Source organism: Oryctolagus cuniculus, chromosome 3, assembly GCF_964237555.1.
Source record: "Oryctolagus cuniculus chromosome 3, mOryCun1.1, whole genome shotgun sequence".
Classification (NCBI taxonomy): domain Eukaryota; kingdom Metazoa; phylum Chordata; class Mammalia; order Lagomorpha; family Leporidae; genus Oryctolagus; species Oryctolagus cuniculus.
This window is the reverse complement of record NC_091434.1, coordinates 63719324-63741715: the sequence shown is the minus strand read 5'-3', so window position 1 is coordinate 63741715 and position 22392 is coordinate 63719324. Positions and strand designations below refer to the sequence as shown.

General features: G+C 42.7%; 1 protein-coding gene across 21 annotated transcripts in view; it reads right to left on the bottom strand.

Annotated features, from left to right (window-relative positions):
* NFE2L2 (NFE2 like bZIP transcription factor 2) overlaps nucleotides 1–22392 on the bottom strand; it is a 186040-nt gene that overhangs the window by 163275 nt on the left and 373 nt on the right. For 4 of the 21 annotated variants that reach the window (XM_051849403.2, XM_070070629.1, XM_070070635.1 and 1 more), the window contains exon 2: nucleotides 12509–12661. The exons of 13 other annotated variants lie outside the window; for them this stretch is intronic. The gene's annotated coding sequence lies outside the window, so the exon portion shown is untranslated. Of the gene's footprint in view, nucleotides 1–12508; nucleotides 12662–14300; nucleotides 14389–22392 lie in introns of all 21 variants that reach the window. 4 more of the 21 variants (XM_070070637.1, XM_070070632.1, XM_070070639.1 and 1 more) reach the window with 2 other exon arrangements.

The window sequence follows — 22392 nt, the reverse complement described above, 5'->3', positions numbered from 1 at the left end:
AAACCCAAAAGATTATAGTCTTCCTTAAGACAGGGTAGTTTTTAATAACCTTATTTCAAAACTGGGAAGCAGGAGCTTGCCTTTTTTTTTTTTAACTGATTGGTTCTAAGGAAAAAGGAAAATGGAAAATGGGAGCTGGTGAAATATGTTTCTATTTTAGGCAAGAAACTTATCAGGTCATCAACCTACGTTTTGTGATTTCTTCTAATGAACCATTGAATTTTTTAAAACATTGTAATGGTAATGTTATGAAGTCACATTCTGAATTCTGGGTTTAAAGGTATGTGAGAATGTTTCCTGACATTTTAAGATCCACCAGATAGGCCGGCGCCACGGCTCACTAGGCTAATTCTCCGCCTTGCGGCGCCGGCACACCGGGTTCTAGTCCTGGTCGGGGCGCCGGATTCTGTCCTGGTTGCTCCTCTTCCAGTCCAGCCCTCTGCTATGGCCAGGGAGTGCAGTGGAGGATGGCCCAAGTGCTTGGGCCCTGCACCCCATGGGAGACCAGGAGAAGCACCTGGCTCCTGCCTTCGGATCAGCGCAATGCGCCAGCCGCAGCGCGCCGGCCGCGGCAGCCATTGGAGGGTGAATCAACGGCAAAGGAAGACCTTTCTCTCTGTCTCTCTCTCTCTCTGTCTACTCTGCCTGTCAAAAAAAAAAAAAAATAAAATAAAATAAAAAAAAATCCACCAGATAGCTGGAAGATCCAATGATTAGTTATTACAAATTCACTCCCTCAGTGATGCCACGGTAGAAAATCATAGAACTTGGGACAGTGCTTCCCACAATTACAAATGTGCTTACAGCTTAGGTGTAAAAGGGCAGGCCAGTTGGTACCAATGAAGGTTGATTGTCCTGACCCCTAGTGCTTTGTGAGTGCCACCCAGAACTAGCATACAAAGCGGCTTATTCATTCAAATATTTTCTGTTCCATTTTACAAACCCCCACTGCTGTGGAGTCTAAAACTCTTCATGATTATTATTGCAACTGGTGTCATGTTTGTACAGCTGCTGCACTGCTTCCCCATAGGAAGTTTCTTGATGTTTACCCCTTTATTAGCCTCTCACCTGTTCGGAGGAGGTTCATCCTGTGACCTCACTCTGCACAGGCAACCTCTTCTAGCCTGAGCTGTGATTAAATGGAGAAGTTTAAAAGCTGTTTAATGATCATCTGGCCCATCATAGACAGCATTATAACTGATTATAGTTAAAATTTCAGCTATATGAATTTCAACTCTCCACTTACCCAATACTACATATAAGACAATTAGAATATTACTTTTGATGCAGTACTTTGGCATTTTTTAATTAAAAGAAGAAATGAATGTACTGATAGTTCTTGATAATTGAATACCTTCAAAAACTGAAACACAATATCTAACACTTCCAAGTATACTATTGTTTTGCATAGAAACTTAAAATAAGCTGGACCAAATAGATATTTTTGAGAACCATATTCAAAATGTTTGACAATGTTCTTTAAGAACATACTAAGAATCCCTTTTAGCAGAATTTGTTGGCCTCCTAGTGACCATTCTGATATTCCTCTCTTACTGGTTATCAGTGGTTCTATTCAGGGCTCTATCTTAGGATGTGTTCTCTGCTTTGCCCCCTCCTAGGGAACCTTCTGGTATTAGCCTTGACTGTCTTCCCTTGACCCTGTCTCCTGCATCATGAACCAATTTGAAAACTCATTGTACTGATCCTGAACAACTTCTTTCATTTTTTTTTTTTTGCTTTACTCAGAAACCTTTTATTTAAGGCATACAAACTTAATGCATTTCATAAATACAATAGGAACATAGTGATTGTTCCCACCCTACCACCCTACTTGCCTTCCCTCCCTCTTCTTCCTCCCTCTCCTATTACATTTTTTTTTTTTTTTTTTTTTTGACAGGCAGAGTGGACACTGAGAGAGAGAGAGAGAGAAAGGTCTTCCTTTGCCTTTGGTTCACCCTCCAATGGCTGCCATGGCCGGAGTGCTGCAGCCGTTGAACCGCGCTGATCCAAAGCCAGGAGCCAGGTGCTTCTCCTGGTCTCCCATGGGGTGCAGGGCCCAAGCACTTGGGCCATCCTCCACTGCACTCCTGAGCCATAGCAGAGCTGGCCTGGAAGAGGGGCAACCGGGACAGAATCCGGCGCCCAGACCGGGACTAGAACCCGGTGTGCTGGCGCCGCAGACGCAGGATTAGCCTATTGAGCCGTGGCACCGGCCACAATTCTTATTTTTTACTAAGATCTATTTTCAATTAACTTTATACACATACAATTAACTGCATACTAAATAAAGAGCTCAACAAATTGTATGAAAAACAAATAAACAAACTGGGGCTGGCACTGTGGCGCAGGTTAATCTTCTGCCTACAGCACCGGCATCCCATATGGCTGCTTGTTCAAGACCTGGCTGCTCCTCTTCCAATCCGGCTCTCTGCTGTAGCCTGGGAAAGCAGAAAATGGCCCAAGTGCTTGGGCCTATGCACCTGCATGGGAGGCTGGGAAGAGGCAGCTGGCTCCTGGCTTCGGCTTGGCACAGCTCTGGTCGATGCAGCCATCTGGGGAGAGAACCACCGAAAGAAGACCTTTCTCTCTGTCTCTCCCTCTCACTGTCTGTAACTCTACCTCTCAAGTAAATAAATAAAATCTTTTTTTTAAAAAAAAAAACAAAGACAAAAACCTGTTCCTCAACATTTGAGACAAGGGCTGTTCAAAGTCATCATATCTTAAAGTGTCAATTTCCTTTTAGGTGCTCTATTAGTTACCACACATCAGGGAAAACATATGGTATTTGTTCTTTTGGGACTGGCTTATTTCACTAAGTATAATGTCTTCCAGTTGTATCCACTTTGTTGCCAACAATAGGATTTCATTTTTTTTACTGCTGGGTAGTATTTCATGGTGCACATATCCTATAATTTCTTTATCAAGTCTTCAGTTGATGGACATTTGGGCTGATTCATGTGTCTTAGCTATTGTGAATTGAGCCGCAATAAACATGGGGGTACAGATAACTCTTTCATATGCTGATTTCATTTCCCTTGGGTAAATTCCCAGAAATGGGATGGCTGGGTCATAAGCTGGTCTACTGTCAGATTTCTGAGGTATCTCCATACTGTCTTCCACAGTGGCTGTACCTGTTTACATTCCCACCAACACTGGATTAGGGTACTTTTTCCCCTACATCCTCACCATCATTTGCTGTTTGTTGATTTGTTTATGAAAGCCATTCTAACAGGAGTGAGGTGAAATTGAATACTTTCTTTTCTCACCTCTCTTTAGCCTTGAATTATATTGACTCAAATTGAAAAGAAAAAAAAACATAAACAAAAAAGGAAAAGCTTTGAGTCTAAAAGAAAAAAAATAGGAAAAGGGAGGCATTAAAAATAAGAAAACAAGGGCTGGCACCACGGCTCACGAGGCTAATCCTCCGCCTGCGGCACCGGCACACCGGGTTCTAGTCGGGGTGCCGGTTCTGTCCCGGTTGCTCCCCTTCCAGTCCAGCTTTCTGCTGTGGCCTGGGAAGGCAGTGGAGGATGGCCCAAGTGCTTGGGCCCTGCACCCGCATGGGAGACCAGGAGGAAGCACCTGGCTCCTGGCTTCAGATCAGCACGGTGCACCGGCCGCAGCGGCCACTGAGGGATGAACCAATGGAAAAGGAAGACCTTTCTTTCTGTCTCTCTCTCTCACTGCCTTTCAAAAAAATAAAAAATAAATAAATAAGGAAACAAGTTGAGAAGAGCATGCAGCTACCATGTATCTTTGTTTAAAATCTAGGTATCCAGTGTTGCCACTTTTTAAAAAGTAGATTAAAAAAAAATCACTCCTTTTGTGGAGCAGATATAGGGGTGCCCTGGGAACACTATGTGGGTGGTCAATAGGTCATTGTAAATACCTGATTCAAATAGGTCATTGTAAATAGCCTGATTCATGCTACAGGCTTCATGGACAGGATGACTTGTGGTAGGAAGTGTTGTCAGGGTTCAGTTACATTAGACAGAAACTTCTTTGTTAAAGAATAAGAATGGGAGGATCATTAGAGCTGTATGTACCCCCAATATGCTCACAACATCTTTTTTATGGCATAACCTAAGCAAGTGGGGAGAAAAGTTAGATTGTGTTTTCAGAAAAGAAAATAATGGAAAATGGGGGGTGGGGGGGAAAGGGGAGAAGAGAGACAAAGAAACTGGACGTTTGAAAAGGCCAAATGCTAGGATTTATGAATGAATGCGTTCTAAGTTATGATCCCCACAGGATTCAAAGGCACAGGATTTACTTTATTTACCACTGATTCGAATGCAATGATAAAAACAATTCTATGAACCCAAAATGGGAGTGGGCCTGAGCTGATAAAGTAACTTAAATCACATTGCCACAAAAGTTAAACTAAGTTCAGATACGTTTCTATTTATACATGAATTGGATTTGGAAATATTAAAAAATAATTTATTATTATAAGATCTATGTATTTATTTGAAAGGTAGAGAGAGAGAGAGAGAAAGAGAGAGAGGGATCTCATCTCCTGGTTTACTCCCCAGATGGCTGCAAGGCTGGGGCTGGGCCAAGCCAAAGCCAGCAGTCAGAAATTCCATTCAGGTCTCCCATGTAGGTGGCAGGAGCCTTAAATACTTGGGCCAACTTCTGTTGATTTCCCAGGTGCATTAGTAGGGAGCTGGATCAGAAGTGGAACAGCTGGGAGTAGAACTGGAGCTTTGGATATGGAATGCTATTGTCACAGGTGGCAGCTTAACCCCTTCTGCACCATGACGCCAGCCCCTGGAAATTTGATCTTTTTTTTTTTTTTTTTTTTTTTTTTTTGACAGGCAGAGTTAGACAGTGAGAGAGACAGAGAGAAAGGTCTTCCTTTGGTTCACCCCCCCCCCCCCCCCCAGTGGCCACCATGGCCAGTGTGCTGCACTGATCCGAAGCCAGGAGGCAGGTGCCCCCTCCTGGTCTCCCACGCTAGTGCAGAGCCCAAGCACTTGGGCCATCCTCCACTGCCTTCCCGGCACAGCAGAGAGCTGGACTGGAAGAGGAGCAACCGGGACAGAACCGGCGCCCCAACCAGGACTAGAACCCAGAATACCGGCGCCGTAGGCGGAGGATTAGCCTAGTGAGCCGAAGCACCGGCCTGGAAATTTGATCTTAAAGTACAGGAATGACTTTCAAAATGTGATTCCATGAAAGTAAAAAAATGTATTTCATATAGAACATCAAGATATGAAATTATGCTTTGAATACTGTTGACAATATTGCTTTATTAATAGTGGCATTGTTTTACTTCTTGTGGCAATATCATTAACTACTTTGTCATCCAGTTGTCTAGTTTCCTTAAGTGAATGTTTTAGCAGACATACATAGAAATACTTTGGGACTACAGTTCTCATGAGGTAGTCTGAAAACCCTGGGGATCCTTTAGACTCTTTTAAGCTGTCAGCAAGGTCAATGCTATTTTCATAATAAGATAAAGATGTTATTTACTTTTTAAAACTCTTATTCTCTCATGAGTGTAAAGTAGAGTTTTCCAGAGGTTACATAGCATGTGATACCTCCACAGACAAGTCAGAAGCAGATATGATAACCTAGCTGTGTTTATCAGATATTAAAGAGATAGCAGAAATGTAAAGGAATATCATTATTCTCATTTTTTCCTGGAAAATATTTACTTTTTTTTTTTATTTGACAGGCAGAGTTAGACAGTGAGAGAGAGACAGCGAGAAAGGTCTTCCTTCCGTTGGTTCACCCCCCAAATGGTGCTACAGCCGGTGCTACGCTGATCCGAAACCAGGAGCCAGGTGCTTCTTCCTGGTCTCCCAGGCGGGTGCAGGGGCCCAAGCACTTGTGCCATCCTCCACTGCCTTCCCCAGGCACAGCAGAGAGCTGGACTGGAAGAGGAGAAGCTGGGAATAGAACTCGGTACCCATATGGGATGTCCGCACCACAGGCGGAGGATTAACTAAGCGAGCCATACAGTGCCGGCCCGGAAAATATTTACTTTTAGTAAAAGGTGTTATGATATGTATTGATCTGTCATTATTTTTTTTTAAATTTTTTTGACAGTGAGAGAGAGAGACAGAGAGAAAGGTCTCCCTTTGCCGTTGGTTCACTCTCCAATGGCCGCCGCGGCTGGCGCGCTACGGCCGGTGCACCGTGCTGATCCGAAGGCAGGAGCCAAGTACTTCTCCTGGTCTCCCATGGGGTGCAGGGCCCAAGGACTTGGGCCATTCTCCACTGCACTCCTGGCCACAGCAGAGACCTGGCCTGGAAGAGGGGCAACCGGGACAGAATCTGGTGCCCCGACCGGGACTAGAACATGGTGTGCTGGCGCCGCAAGGCAGAGGATTAGCCTAGTGAGCTGCGGCGCTGGCCGATTTTTTAATAATTAATAAATACATATTTTCAGTTTCTTACATGGTATAGGTAGTAGTAGCTAGGTAAATATAAACAAAAACAAAGTCTTTGGTAGGTGTATAAATTTTTAAGCTTTTAAAAAATTCTGGAGAAAAATTTAAGAACTACTGCAGAGTACTAATTAACAGAAAATATTGATTTTATATGTGACAAAGAAAATAATTATTTTAAAGTACCTTTTGACTTTGATTTCCAAAGACTTTGGATATCTATAATATTACAACAAATCTGAGAGGCAGGCAGGCCAGAAACTATTTCTACTTAACATAAAATAAATCAAGAAAGGAAGAATTTTTGGTTGCATAGTAAGCTAGCGGCAGAGTACTAGTAGAAGATAACTTACTTCCAACTCAACCCCAACTATTTAGTTAATTATTGAAGTCAGTATCCCTTTACTCTGCTTATTTATTTATTTTTTTAAGATTTATTTATTCATTTTGAAAGGCAGAGTTAGAGAGAGGCAGAGGCAGAGAATTTACTCCCCAGATGGCTACAATGACCAGAGCTGTGCCAATCTGAAGCCAGGAGCCTGGAGCTTTTTCTGGGTCTCCCATGTGGGTACAGGGGCCCAAGGACCTGGGCTATTCTCCACTGCTTTCCCAGGCCATAGCAGAGAGCTAGATTGTAAGTGGAGCTGCTGAGACTCAAACTGGTGCCCAAATGGGATGGCAGCACTGCAGGCAACGGCTTCACTAGCTATGGCACAGAGCCAACCCCTACTCTGTTATTCTAGTCTTTTTAAAAAATATTTATTTATTTGAAAGACAGATTAGAGAGAGGTAGAGATAGAGAGAGAGAGAGAGGTCTTCCATCCACTGGTTTACTCCCCAGATGGCCGCAATGGGCGGAGCTGCACCGATCCGAACCAGGAGCCAGGAGCTTCTTCCGGGTCTCCCACGTGGGTACAGGGGCCCAAGGACTTGGGCCATCCTCTATTGCTTTCGCAGGCCATAGCAGAGAGCTGGATGAGAAGAGGAGCAGCCAGGACCAGAACCAGCACCCATATGGGATGCCGGTGCTTCAGGCCAGGGCTTTAACCCGCTGCACCACAGCGCTGGCCCCTGTTGTTATAGTCTGATTGTGACATTTGCATTGCAACAGGACCTGCAGCCCTTTCACATTAAATATGCTCAACTCCTGAGTTAACTCACTGCCTTTTACTGCAGCAGAAAGCTAACCACAGTTCAATGCTTTTCTGTCATTAAAGCACCGTTTTCTCCTTTGGCAAAAGTTCTTTAGGTCTTCTTTAGGTCTTTATCACTTTCTGGTACAGCTTCTTCTTACAACTACCATCAGATTCTCAGGCATATCTGATGGGTGAACTTTCATTTGAGAATGAATTCCAAAGTTGTGGTCTTTCTGGGCTTGTCATAAGAATATATAGCAAACAGAGATCCTGTTTTTATTCTTACCCATTTAATCTTATTTTTCTTCTTTTAAAATGGACACATCTTTTCTAGGAAGACTCTATTTTTTTTTTTTTTTTGACAGGCAGAGTGGACAGTGAGAGACAGAGACAGAGAGAAAGGTCTTCCTTCCGTTGGTTCACCCCTCAATGGCTGCTGCGGCCAGTGCACTGCGGCCGGCGCACCGTGCTGATCCGAAGCCAGGACAACCGGGACAGAATCCAGCACCCCGACTGGGACTAGAACCGGGGCTGCCGGTGCTGCAGGCGGAGGATTAGCCTATTGAGCTGTGGCGCTGGCCAGGAAGACTCTATTGTATACCTTACACCCAGCTTACTCCCTCTTCCATAATAGCATTTAGAACTTACTACATTTTTGCTCATTAATCCCTAAATATCCTTGTGAAATAGTCGTTACCCTCTCAATTTTATCGATGAGGACCAAACCCAAACAACACATCTGGTCAATAGTAGAGTTTGGTTTTTCATCTATAAAATTTAGAGCAGATATTAAAGATTTGAACAGCACAATCAGAATAATTGACCTAACTGGCATTGTATGGAAAAAATGTCCCTCCCCCTCAAAAAAAAAAAAAAAAAAAAAAAAAAAGAGAACACTTATTTATAAATACAAATGGGAACTATTTGGAATTGAATAATAATGAAAATATGAGTACTCGGTGAACTCAAAAGGCTTCCATAGCCTTGGCAACTCATGACAAGAGCCTAGGGTGATTCCTGATGCCATAAACAAGAGTGTCAATTTGTTAAGTCAACAAGAGGAGTCACTGTGCACTTACTCCTCACGTAGGATCTTTGTCCTTAATGTGCTGTACATTGTGATTTAATGCTATAAGTAGTAATCAAACAGTATTTTTCATTTTGTGTTTCTATGTGGGTGCAAACTGTTGAAATCTTTACTTAATATATGCTAAACTGATCTTCTGTATATAAAGAAAATTGAAAATGAATCTTGATGTGAATGGAAGGGGAGAGGGAACGGGAAAGGGGAGAGTTGCAGGTGGGAGGGAAGTTGGAGGGGGGAAGCCATTGTAATCCATAAGCTGTACTTTGGAAATTTATATTCATTAAATAAAAGTTAAAAAAAAAAGAAAATATGAGTACTGTTATGAGTACTTAAATAATGAAGTTAATTGTTTAGAAAAAAATTATAAAATTTATAAAATTTAGAGGCAGCCTTAAACACATAAATGAGAAAATAAACATGTAAAAAAAGGAGCAAAAAATAAACATATGAAAAATGCAAGAAATCAATGAGACATACATTGATTTTAAGAAATAGGTGTGTGCGTTGTGGCGGGGTTGAGCAGGAAGTTTAAAAAGGTAGAAGATAGGAAATGACAAGGAATATAAACAGAAATTAATGAAATAGTGTAATAGAGTAGGATCAACAAAGTCATTAAAAGAGAGTCATTCTAAAGGAGAGTAAGAGAGTAAGCAAAGTACTAATGTTAAGAATGAAAAGTGGTTGGGAAAGTCACTTGGCTGAGTGGTTAAACTACTGGTTAGGATGGCTCAATTCCACATTAAAGTGCCTTGGTTAAATACCCAATCCTCGTTCCTGATTCCAGTTTCCAGCTAATGCAGACCCTAGGAGGCAGCAGCTATGACAACTCCCTCTCCTGGCCCAGCCATTGTGGGCATCTGAAGAGTGAACCATGGCTGAGAGCTCTCTTTCTCTCTCTTAAGTAAATAAAAAGAATGAAAAATGGGACATACCACAGACTTTATATATTATTCTAATATCTATATTAGAATGGTAATAGAAGATACTATGAAAAAGTTTATGCCAATAGATTTGAAAATATAAACCAAGTGGATCACCTGGTATAAAAACACTGCCAAAAACAAGTAGAAATAGAAACTCTGAATAACATTACATTATTTAAAGCTTTCTGTAAGAAAATCTTAGATCAGATTGTTTCTTTGGTGAATTATACCAGACATTTAAAGAAGAAATAATGATCAAGCTTATACAAACTCTTCCTGAGATTAGAAAACAAAGAATATTCATAATTCATTTCATGAGGCTAGTAAAACATGTCATAGATATTAGAGAAAGGAAAATTACCGGCCAGTCTTACTTTTAATCAAAGATATAAAACCCTAATTTATTTTATTCATCTGAAAGGCACACACAAACACACAGACACACAGACACAGACACACACATACATGGTGGGGGGAGAGGGAGAGGCAGAGGGAGAGGGAGAGAGGGATAGAGTGAGAGAGAGGGAGAGAGGGAGAGAGGGAGAGAGGGAGAGAGAGAGGGAGAGGGAGAGGGAGAGAGGGAAAGGGGGGAGAGGGGAGAGGGGGGAGAGGGGGTGCCAAAAACATTGGAGAAAGGACAGTCCCTTCAACAAATGGAGGAAAAACTGGATATACATCTGTATAAGAATGAAACTAGGAGGTGGTGCTGTGGTGTAGTGGGTAAAGCCACTGCCAACAGAGCTAGGAATCCAATATGGGTACCAGTTTGAGTCCTAGCTGCTCCACTTCCGATCCAGCTCTCTGCTATGGCCTAGGAAAGCAATAGAAGGTGGCTCAAGTCCTTAAGCCCCTGTACCTGTGTGGGAGACCCGGAAGAAGCTCCTGGCTCCTGGCTTCAGACTGGCACAGCTCTGGCCGTTGCAGCCAACTGGGGAGTGAACCAACGGATGGAAGACCTCTCTCTCTCTCTGCCTCTCCTTCTCTCCGTGTAACTCTGACTTAAATAAAATAAATAAATCTTAAAAAAAAGAATGAAACTAGATCTCTACCTCTCACCATATACAAAAGTCAATTTAAAATAGATAAAGGATCAAAAAATAAGACTTGAAACTATGAAAGTACTAGAAGAAAACATAAGAGAAACACTTTAAGGCATGGAGATAGGCAGAGATTTTGGGCAAAAAAAGCACACCTGGAGAAACAAGGAGTATACTGAATGCAGAAGCTTCTGCATGGTAAAGGAAACAATCAACAGTCAAGAGACAATCTAGGCTGGCGCTGTGGCTCAGTAGGCTAATCCTCTACCTTGCGGCGCCGGCACACCAGGTTCTGGTCCCGGTCGGGGCACCGGATTCTGTCCCGGTTGCCCCTCTTCCAGGCCAGCTCTCTGCTGTGGCCAGGAGTGCAGTGGAGGATGGCCCAAGTACTGTGGTGCTGGCATCCCATATGGGTGCTGGTTCTAGTCCTGGCTGCTCCTCTTCTAATCCAGCTCTTTGCTGTGGCCTGGGAAAGCAGTAGAAGATGGCCCAAGTGCTTGGGCCCCTGTACCTGCATGGGAGACCAGAAGGAAGCACCTGGCTCCAGGCTTCAGATCGGCACAGTGTTGGCCGTGGCGGACATTTGGGAAGTGAACCAACAGACGGAAGACCTTTCTCTCTGTCTCTCCCTCTCATTATCTGTCACTCTATCTCTCAAATAAATAAATAAAATCTTTTAAAAAATAAAAAAAGAAATGGGATAATTTTTTTAAAAAAAGAGACAATCTACAGATGGGAGAAAACTTTTGCAAAATATTCATCAGGAAAAGTGCTAATATTCTGCTTTTAATTAAACAACTCAACAGAAAAAAACAAAGGAACACAAACAATCTGATTCAAAAATGGGAAAATAATCTGCATACACATTTCCTAAAAAACATATAAATAGTTGACAAGCTTATGAAAAAAAATGCTCAACATCACTAATCATCATGGAAATACAAATAAACACCACAAAGAGATATCATCTCATTTCAGTTATAATGGCTACTATCAAAACCACAAAAAATAGCAAATGCTGGTCAGAATGCAAAGAAAAGGGAACTTTTTAAATACCATTTGTGGAAATGTATATTAGTATAGGCATAATGGAAAACAGTATGGAGGTTCCTCAGAAAATCGACAATAGAATTACCATATGAGCGGCCGGCACCGCAGCTCACTAGGCTAATCCTCCGCCTTGCGGCGCTGGCACACCGGGTTCTAGTCCCGGTCGGGGCGCCGGATTCTGTCCTGGTTGCCCCTCTTCCAGGCCAGCTCTCTGCTGTGGCCAGGAGTGCAGTGGAGGATGGCCCAAGTGCTTGGGCCCTGCACCCCATGGGAGACCAGGAGAAGAAGCTGGCTCCTGCCTTCGGATCAGCGCGGTGCGCCGGCCGCAGTACGCCAGCCGTGGCGGCCATTGGAGGGTGAACCAACAGCAAAGGAAGACTTTTCTCTCTCTCTCTCTCTCTCACTGTCCACTCTGCCTGTCAAAATAAATAAATAAATAAATAAAAATTAAATTAAATTAAAAAAAAAAAGAATTACCATATGAGCAAAGCAATTCCATTATTGGGTACATAGCCAAAGGAAATGAAACTATTACATGAAAGAGATACCTGAATGTCTATATCTATTAGAGCTCTATTCCCAAAAGCCAAGACATGGAGTCAACCAAGATATCCACTGATGAATGGATTTAAAAATATGGTATATATACAATGGAATATTATTCAACCATAAAAGGATGAAATCCTGTCATTTGAGGCAACATGAATGGAACTGGAGGACATTACATTAAACAAAGTGAGTCAGGTACAGAAAGGTAGATGCTGTATGTTCCCATCAATGTTGAAGTTAAAAAATTTGGGGTGAGCATTAGGGTCAGCAGGTTAAGCTACTGCTTGGGTCACCTGCAACCTATATCTGAGTGCCTGGGATTGAGTCTCACCTCTATCCTGAAGCTGGGAAGGCAGTAGAAGATGGTCCAAATACTTGGGAGACACAAATGAAGTTCCTGGCTCCTGGATTCAGTCTGGCCCAGCTCCAGCTGTTGTAGCATTTGGGGAGTGAACCAATGGATGAAAGATCTCTTTCATTCTGCCTTCAAGTTAAAAAAAAAAAAAGTTGAACATATAGATGCAGAGAGTAGAAAAGTGATCTTTTTTTATAGAAAGCTTTATTTATTTTTTAAATAAACTTTTTTTTTTTTTAATTTCACAGGTAGAGTCATAGACAGTGAGAGAGAGAGAGAGAGAGACAGAGAGAAAGGTCTTCCTTCTGTTGGTTCACTTCCCAAATGGCCGCCATGGCCAGTGCTGCACCAGTCTGAAGCCTGGAGCCAGGTGCTTCCTCCTGGTCTCCCATGCGGGTACAGGGGCCCAAGCACTTGGGCCTTCCTCCACTGCCCTCACGGGCCACGGCAGAGAACTGGAGTGGAAGAGGAGCAACCGGGACTAGAACCCGGCGCCCATATGGGATGCCGGCACCGTAGGCAGAGGATTAACCAAGTGAGCCATAGCGCTGGCCCCAGAAAGCTTTTATTTAATAAATGTGAATTTCATAGGTACAACTTTTGGATTATAGAGGTTCTTCCCCCCAATACCTGCCCTCCCACCCCCAGACCATCCCACCTTGTACTCTGCTCCCATCCCATTCTTTATTAAGATTCATTTTTAATTATCTTTATATATAGAAGATCAACTCTATACTAAGTAAAGATTTCAACAGTTTGCACCCACACAGACACACAAAGTATAAAGTACTGTTTGAAGACCAGTTTTACCATTAATTCTCATAGTACAATTCATTAAGGACAGAAGTCCTACATGGGGAGCAAGTGCACAGTGACTCCTGTTGTTGATTTAACAATTAACACACTTATTTATGACATCAGTGATCACCCAAGGCTCTTGTCATGAGCTGCCAAGGCTATGGAATCCTCTTGGGTTCACAAACTCAGACATTATTTAGACAGGGCCATAATCAAAGTAGTTTTCTCCTCCCTTCAGAGACAGGTACCTCCTTCTTTGATGGCCCCTTCTCTCCACCAGGACCTCACTCACAGAGATCTTTCATGTAGGTCATTTTTTGCCACAGTGTCATGGCTTTCCATGCCTTAAATACTCTAATGGGCTTTTTAGCTGGATCCGAATGCCTTAAGGGCTGATTTTGAGGCCAGGGTACTGTTTAGGGCATTTGTCATTCTACGAGTCTGCTGTGTGGCCTGCTTCCCATCTTGGTTCAGAACAGTGGTCATAAAAGGGCTAGGAAGGGTGAGGGGAAGAGCAACAGTGAAAGGGTAAACAATGGACATCAAAACACAGTGGGGGAAGAATGCAAATCTAACAATATGTAGCACAACTGGGCAACCATAGACTATGACAACTAATTCATTATTTCAAAATAACTAGAGAAATTTGAAATTTCCCAACACATCGAAATGATAATATTTTAGGAGACTGAAAAGCTAATTACCCCGATTTGATCACTATTCATTGTATAAACATATGAGTTACAATCCTATATCTCATAAATAATATAAATATAAATCAATTTTAAAAATTTCAATTGTAGGGGCCAGTGCTGTGGGTAGCAGGTAAAGCCGCCTCCTGCAGTGCCAGCATCCCATATGGCACCGGTTTGAGTCCTGGCTGCTCCACTTTCTATTGAACTCTGCTATGGCTCAGGAAAGTAGTGGAAGATGGCCCAAGTCCTTGGGTCCCTGCACCTATGTGGGTGACCTGGAAGAAGCTCCAGTCCTCTGGCTTTGGATTGGCTCAGCTGCAGCCATGGCAGTCTTCTCTCTTCCGCCTCTGTCTCTCTGTAACCCTGTCATGCAAATAAAATAAATAAATCTTTTTAAGAAATTCAATTTTAGCTCTCACATAAAAGGGAGAACATGTGCATTTGTCTTTCTGTGTCCTCCTTATTTCGCTCAACATGATGTCCTCCAGTTGCATCCATTTGGAAGCAAATGGTAGAATTTCATTCTTTTTTATAGTTAGATTATAAGAAAAAATTAAAATTAAAAATAAACAATTTAGTGGAACATTAAGCCTTTTGATTTTACTTTACATTTAAAATGTTATATCTTGGGGCCAATGTTGTGGCAGAGCTGGTAAGGCTGCAGCCTGTGACTCTGGTAACCCATATGTGTGACAGTTCATGTCCTAGCTGCTCCACCTCTAATCCAGCTTCCTGCTAATGCAGTGAAAGATGGGCCCCTGGCAGCCATGTGGGAGACCTAGATGAAGCTCCTGGCTCCTGTCTTCAGCCTGGCTCAGCCCTGGCTATGTGGCCATCTGGGGAGTGAACTAGAAGATGGAAGATCTCTCTCTCTCCCTTTCTCTCTGTAATTCTGACTTTCAACTAAATAAATAAAAATTAAAAAAAAAAAGTTGTCTCAAAAGCTAAGACAGAAAGGAAGAAAGGGGAGGGAGGGCGTGAAGGAGGAGAGTGGAAGGGAATATCATTATATTCTTAGAATTGTGTCAATGAACTACACTGAATCTGTTCTCTTTGTATTAATATTACATTAACATGAAAAAATAAAGTATGTGATGGTACAATTTTTTAAAAATAATAAGCAAAAAATTTCTGCACACATATGAACAGAACATAAAATAGGAAAAGAAAGAAAAAGAAGGAAGTGCTTATGATAAAACTTAGGACGGTGGTTACTTTTGGCAAATAGGGAGGGTGAAATAACAGGGAGAGGGCAAATGGGGGCTCTTGGGGTGCTGGCAGTGTTATATTGCTTAACCTAGATGGTAGTTTCAGGGGTGTGGGGTTTGAGATAACTTCCGCTTTGGTTCACTTCTTGGTTGTATTTTACAATTTTTTTTAAAAAAAGGCATAAGATACAAGAATTCCTATTCAGGATTCAAAAATTGATCTGTTCTCTTCAGACTTATTTTTGGCCGTTAGCTTAGAAGATGTGTCATAAATGCACTTACCTAAAATTCTATATGCCATGGTTCATTCACCCCCTTCTTCCTACGTATGTGATCTGTTTTCCATCAAAAAACAGGCTATAAAGGGCCAAGTATCTCAGAACTCAGAAAGAACAGGTTAACTGATATGCCCTTTTGAATATGATATTCAGTGATGTTTCAATTTTTCTGGGAATCACAAGCATCTCAGTGGACCTGGTTTCCTGTGAAACATCCATTTCTCTTATGTAGCATGAATAAATAGGGCACTCTTGGAGAGGAAGTTGGAAATCCGTCACCAAGACTTTCGTACCACACTTATTCCTCCCAATAGAATCACCCAGTTTTCCTCCATATATATCCTGGCTCCTAACTAGTCTGCTTATACCACACAGAACAAACAGAATCTGAACACGTGTTTTTGCTGCCCATATACTTCAGGACTGTACACACACACACACATACACACACATGCATACACACACATATGCAGTTCACATGCATACACATACATATGCAGTTTTTCTAGTGGTACATAATTTTGGTTTATATCAAGCTTTTCATCACCCAGGAGAGAGCTTTTGCTTTTTCTGTGGATACCTGTAAAATTTATGAATTTTGCCTTCTGAGAGTTGGCAAGAACCATGTCCCTGCTTCAATTTGGACAAGAAGTCAGCTGATTACTTTACACGTTAAGTATGCCAATAATGTTAGATTGAGCTCTCTGGGGGAGTCAGGAAAAAAAGTCAGTGGGCCCATCTAATTGCAAAAATAATTTGAGGTCACTGTGGCTTACATAATATTTTGGCAAGAAATCTACAAATTCTTCATGATTGCAAGCAAATGTGCGAGTTGGTGTTTTAACTCTGATCTGGAAAGGGTGTGAGAAGCTTGAAGACTAAGTTGCTGAACTGTCAAACTGGAGAAGCTTTTCTCCTCAGAGCAATTTATTCTTCCTTCTCTCCCTTTTCTTCACTCCTGGTCCATGTGAAATAGCTGCTGGCTTTTCTTAGGAAGAATGCAATGATCAGAAGTAGCGGCTAAATAGGGGTTGGGCTCAGGGATCTAGAACTGCATTAAATATGTAATGCTGAATTCCCTCTCCAGAGCTGGAGATTTAGCATGCAAATCAAGTCTTCTTCATTATTATCTGAAAATTTCCAGAACTACTAGATAGTTCTTTTGCATTAGTCAAATAACTCTTGGAATGCCTTAACTTTTTCTCAGAACCTGTGTTAGAAAGGAGGTGGTTCATCAGAAAGAGGTAATTTTACTGGGCTGGGAATCCTTGTGGCAATCCTTTCTTTTACCATCACCAAGATCTATCTTTGAGAAGTACACATTATGCAAAAGGAACTTAATGGTTAGATCTTCAAGATGGATTATAATGGCTTATCTAATACATAATGTACTGAAGTGTGTATTGTTTTGGCCACATCTAATCATTTATACTATTTTTGGGGGGCGAAGATGCATTTAGAGTCTTAGGTCAGTATGCAAGAGACAAATATTTCTCCCTGAACATTCCTCTTCCCTGTATTCCAGTGCCGGGGAAAAGCGGCAGGTTGAATTGAGTTGATATTTCTAGGCACCAATAACTTATTAACTCCCAATAAATGTACTATCCAACAGTCATGTGTCCATTTAAGTTTAAATTAATTAAAATACAAAAACTCAGTTCCTTTTTTTTTTTTTTTTGGACAGGCAGAGTTAGTGAGAGAGACAGAGAGAAAGGTCTTCCTTCTGTTGGTTCACTCCCCTAATGGCCGCCACGGCCGGAACTAAGCCGATCCGAAGCCAGGAGCCAGGTGCTTCCTCCTGGTCTCCCATGCCGGTGCAGGGCCCGAGGACTTGGGCCATCCTCCACTGCCTTTCCGGGACACAGCAGAGAGCTGGACTGGAAGAGGAGCAACCATGAAAGAATCCAGCGCCCCAACGGGGACTAGAACCTGGGGTGCTGGCGCCGTAGGCGGAGGATTAGCCTAGTGAGCCATGGTGCTGGCCAAAGCTCAGTTCCTAAGTCATCGTAGTCAAATGCCATTTTCCTAGCCATATGTGACCAGTAGTAACTATACTGGATAGTACATACATAGAACATTTCCATCATGAAAAGTGCTTTTTGTATGGTGCAACTTTGTACGTTAATCACTAGCTAAGCATTTGCATCTGAGGGAAAGGGGAAAATAGTTTCTATGTGGCTGTGACTCAAGTCCCTCTCCTACAATGCCAAGTTAGTGAAGCACTTATAAATTAAAAGTGAATTTCAGATTTTTATAAAGGATATCAATTGTCTTCATGGAATTGATGGTCTGTTTGGAGAAACAGATGTTTGCAAATGAAAAGTTAATTAACAAATAAAGACAGAATGTACAAATTTTAAGTGAGAGAATAAGTTCTCAGGGAAACGACAGATTTGACAGATACGAAGGTTAATGTATTTGTGACGCACTGGATTAAGTGGCAAAAGAGGAAGAGTCTGAAAAGAGGCCTGGGGTTGATAGAACACTGGCAGACAATTGGGAAATGTAAAACGGAGGGGGAAAATGAGCGTTTCACCATGTTCAAGGAAGCACAGGGAGAATCAGGGGATTATTCTCTTGCAAAAGCAAAGGATGATCTATGAGCAGTCAACAGGACATCTAAACTCAGTACCTGATAGACCTAGAGCAGTATTGTTACTTTATCTGTTTTTAATGTTGTCAGTTACACCACACCTGAGATTGGATTATGGAGATAAAGGAGGAGGTCAGACGCAAGCAAATGGAGGTAACGCCCAGATAAACTGAGGGGACAGTATTTAGGAATAATCTTTGGCTTATTAATTTTTGATTTGAGCCACCTCCACCTATTCTGGTGACTTTTATCAAGTCAAAGGATATGAGTATGGCTTTCTTTATATTGTGCAAGACAAAAGGAAGACAAATAGGGTTGTGTACTTGACACTGGAAGGCACAGTGGGTTTCAACTTTTTAAAATAAGTCACAACTCCCTTGATAGGCAATTAAGTCAAGTAAAGGAGAAACATCTAGGATATCCCTCTTCTGTTATCAAACCCGCAGGAGGTATATCTACATTTTTGGTCATTAGCTAAATTCTGAAAATTTAATAAACAGGTTTGCTGTGTTGTGAGGACACACAACAAAACAGGGCCATTTATGCAAAAGTCAGAAACTAGGGGCTTCCAGGCTTTGATACCTAATTATTCAAGAGCAACTAAAGATTCTCTTTCTCAGTTATAAATACCTAGAAAAGTGCTATATGGGTCTCATGTTCTTGTATCTCACAAATGGGGTCTTGACAGCTATAGTGGCAATCCCTGAAATTCTTCCCAGAACTCAATCTTTAAGAACTAGGAGTATAGTTTATCAGGGTGAAAATTCATTTTAGGGGCCAGCGCCATGGCTCACTTGGTTAATCCTCCTCCTGCAGCGCCGGCATCCCATATGGACACCAGGTTCTAGTCCCGGTTGCTCCTCTTCCAGTCCAGCTTTCTGCTGTGTCCCGGAAGGGCAGTGGAGGATGGCCCAGGTCCTCGGGCCCTGCACCGGCATGGGAGACCAGGAGGAAGCACCTGGCTCCTGGCTTCAGATCGGCGCAGTGCCGGCCATAGCAGCCAACTGGGGAGTGAACCAACAGAATGAAGACCTTTCTCTCTGTCTCTCTCTTTTACTGTATATAACTCTACCTGTCAAATAAAAATAAAAAATAAAAATGACCTAGGAAGGAGGAGTCTGGCCACCTTCCCTTCACTGGGACTTTCATTCAAAACTGGCTCTTAAAAAAAAATAAAGAAAATTCATTTTAACAGGTTCAACTTTAGAATTCATAAAAAAACAAACAAAAACCCTCAAGCTTGTATGTTTTAACATACAATGTTAATACCTCAGAATTCCAGTGGTGGAACAAGGATAAGATGAAGCACATGGGGGACGGTGGTGTTGCTCAGTGGGTTAAAGCTCCAGTCTGCAGTGCCGGCATCCCACATGGGCGCTGGTTCCAGTTCCAGCTGTTCCACTTCTGGTCCAGCTCTCTGCTATGGCCTGGGAAAGCAGCAGAAGACGGCCCAAGTGCTTGAGCCCCTGCACTCAAGTGGGAGACCTGGAAGAAGCTCCAGGCTCCTGGCTTCAGATTGGCCCACCTTCGCCCATTGCAGCCATCTGGGGAGTGAACCAGCGGATGGAAGACCCCCCTACCCAACCTCTGCCTCTCTGTTACTCTTTCAAATAAATAAATAAATATTAAAAAAAGATGATGTATATGGAACTTTCTTTTTTAAAGATTGATTTATTTGAAAGGTAGAGTTACAGAGAGAGAGAGAGGGGAAGAGATAGAAAGATCTTCCACCCAGTGGTTCACTCCCCAAATGGCTGCAATGGCCAGGGCTGAACCAGGCTGAAGCCAGGAGCCAGGAGCTTTATCTGAGTCTCCCACGTGGATGCAGGGGTCCAAGGACTTCTGTCATCTTGCATTGCTTTCCCAGGCACATTAGCAGGGAGCTGGTTCAGAAGTAGAGTAGCTGGGACTGGAACCAGCACCCAGATGAGATTTCAGCACAGCAGGCAGCAGCTTAAGCCATTACGCTAAAAAGCTGGCCCCAGTATATGGTACTTAACATAACAAACAGTTGTTTTAGAAAAATTTCTTATACTCCTTGAAAAATCTGTATCAGTGTGTTGCTGCAAAGAGTCACAACAGTCTAGATTATGGCTATTTAGCATTTAACAAATTCATAGTATTTCTTAGTTTTGTGCTAAATTATCTTTTAATTTAAAGATTTTACTTATTTGAAAGGCAGAGTTACAGAGAGAGAGGAAAAGGCAGAGAGAGAGAGAGAGAGAGAGAGAGATTGATTGATTTTTTCATCTGCTGGTTCACTCCCCAAATGGCTGCAATGGCCAAGGCTAGGCCTCACTGAAGCCAGGAGCCAGGAGCTTCTTCTGGGTCCCCCTAGGTTGTGTGGGAGCTCAAGTACTTGGGCCATCTGCTGCTGCCTCCCCAGGCACATTAGCACGGAGCTGGACTAGAAGTGGAGCAGCTGGGACTCGAACTGGTGCCCATATGAGATGCCGATATTGCAGGTTGAGGCTTTACCTGCTATGCCACAGCACCAGCCCCATTAAATTATTTTAATAGCTGCAAAAAATACTTTATCATATGAAAAAAATTCTTTTAACCACTTCTCTGTTGCAAGACATTTTTTAAAAAAGATTTTATTAATTTGAGAGGTAGAGTTATAGACAGTAAGAGGGTGAGACAAAGAGAAAGGTCTTCCACTGTTGGTTCACTCTCCAAATGGCCACAACTGCCAGAGTTGGGCTGATCTGAAGCCAGGGAGCCAGGAGCTTCATCTGGGTCTCTCATGTGGGTGTAGGGGCCCAAGGACTTGGGCCATCTTCTACTGCTTTCCCAGGCCATAGCAGAGGGTTGGATTGGAAGAGGAGCAGCCGCGACATAAACTGGCACCCATATGTGATGCTGGCACTGGAAGTGGAGGCTTCACCTGCTACGCCACAGTGCTGGCCCCTGAGGCTAGACATTTGTGTTGTTGTCATTGTGGCTTGGTATCTCTTTGTATATGAATCTCAGAGCCATGAAATCTGCAAAGTTCTGATAATGTATATTTTAGGACTTTTTGGACCACATATTGCATGTTCTGTTTATTTCTTCCTTTTTAAATGAAACAATACTTTTCAACTCTCAAAAACATTAGCTTGAGGGCTGTATAAAAACAGATGCCTGGGGCCGGCGCTATGGCATAGTGGGTATAAGCCGTGGTCTGCTGGGCCAGCATCCCATAAATGGGTGCTGGTGGGAGTCCCAGCTGCTGCACTTCAGACACAGCTCCCTGCTAATATGCCTGGGAAAGCAGCAGAAGATGGCTCAAGTCCTTAGTCCCTGCACCCACATGGAAGACCCGGAGGAAGCTCCAGGCTCCTGACTTCAGATTGGCCCAGCTCTGGCTGCTGTGGACATTTGGGGAGTGAACCTGCCGGATAGGGGACCTTTCTCCCTGCCTCACTATAACTCTGCCTTTCAAATAAACAATATATCTTAAAAACAAAGAGTTGGCTCTCACCTAATAACTTGCCTAGGCTTAACCAACAGATTTATCAGATGTGGGCCTCTTTGGAAGCTCACGGTGAAGGTATAAACTCAACTGTGGATGTTGGCAAGAGCCTAGGTGTCAGCTGACAATAGGTCATGGGGTTTTGGTGTTCTTCGGAGCCCTCTGCCAATAGTTTTCCTTTTGTTAAGAAAGCATAACGTGAAGGTGCTGATCCCGTGGAGACAACACAATGGCCAGTGGCATCGCCAGGTTTTGTGTAGGCTAATTCTTAAGTAAGGCACTGGCTGGAAAGGGCTGTGGGGCAGTCTTAGGAGATGCCCCCTTAATTTCACCAAGTGAAAATAATTTTATCAAGAAATTAAGCTAACTTGTAAATAACTGAGAAGTCTCAAGAGCAGCCAGCCGTTCAGTAATTTTATATGTAGCAATAAAAACAAAAACGAACCACCTGGCCTCTATTCGCGTCAGAATCCAGAAACGAATGGAAAAAGAAAAACTGCAACTCAGTTTTAGCAATTAACTTAGCAAGTTCTCAGACGAGCTGGATATGTCTGTGAGTCTCTGTTCATCTGTAAGATGGAGATTACTGGTTTGAGTTCTATCATTAAGCACAGTGCCATATTCGAAACAGGTGATGAGAAATGAGAAAATGAAGGGCCGTTTGCTTTGATGGTCAGAGGTAATGACAGTTTTGAGCTACTTTAGTGACCTTCACTCCCACCCCCACCCCCCACCGCGGGGGAGAGCAGAGGCGCAGCACTAGCATTTCTCTGGGCAAAGGAAGGTGCTGGTCTTCTAGTCAGGTCCGGTAACACCGCCTACTCCTGCTCCGAA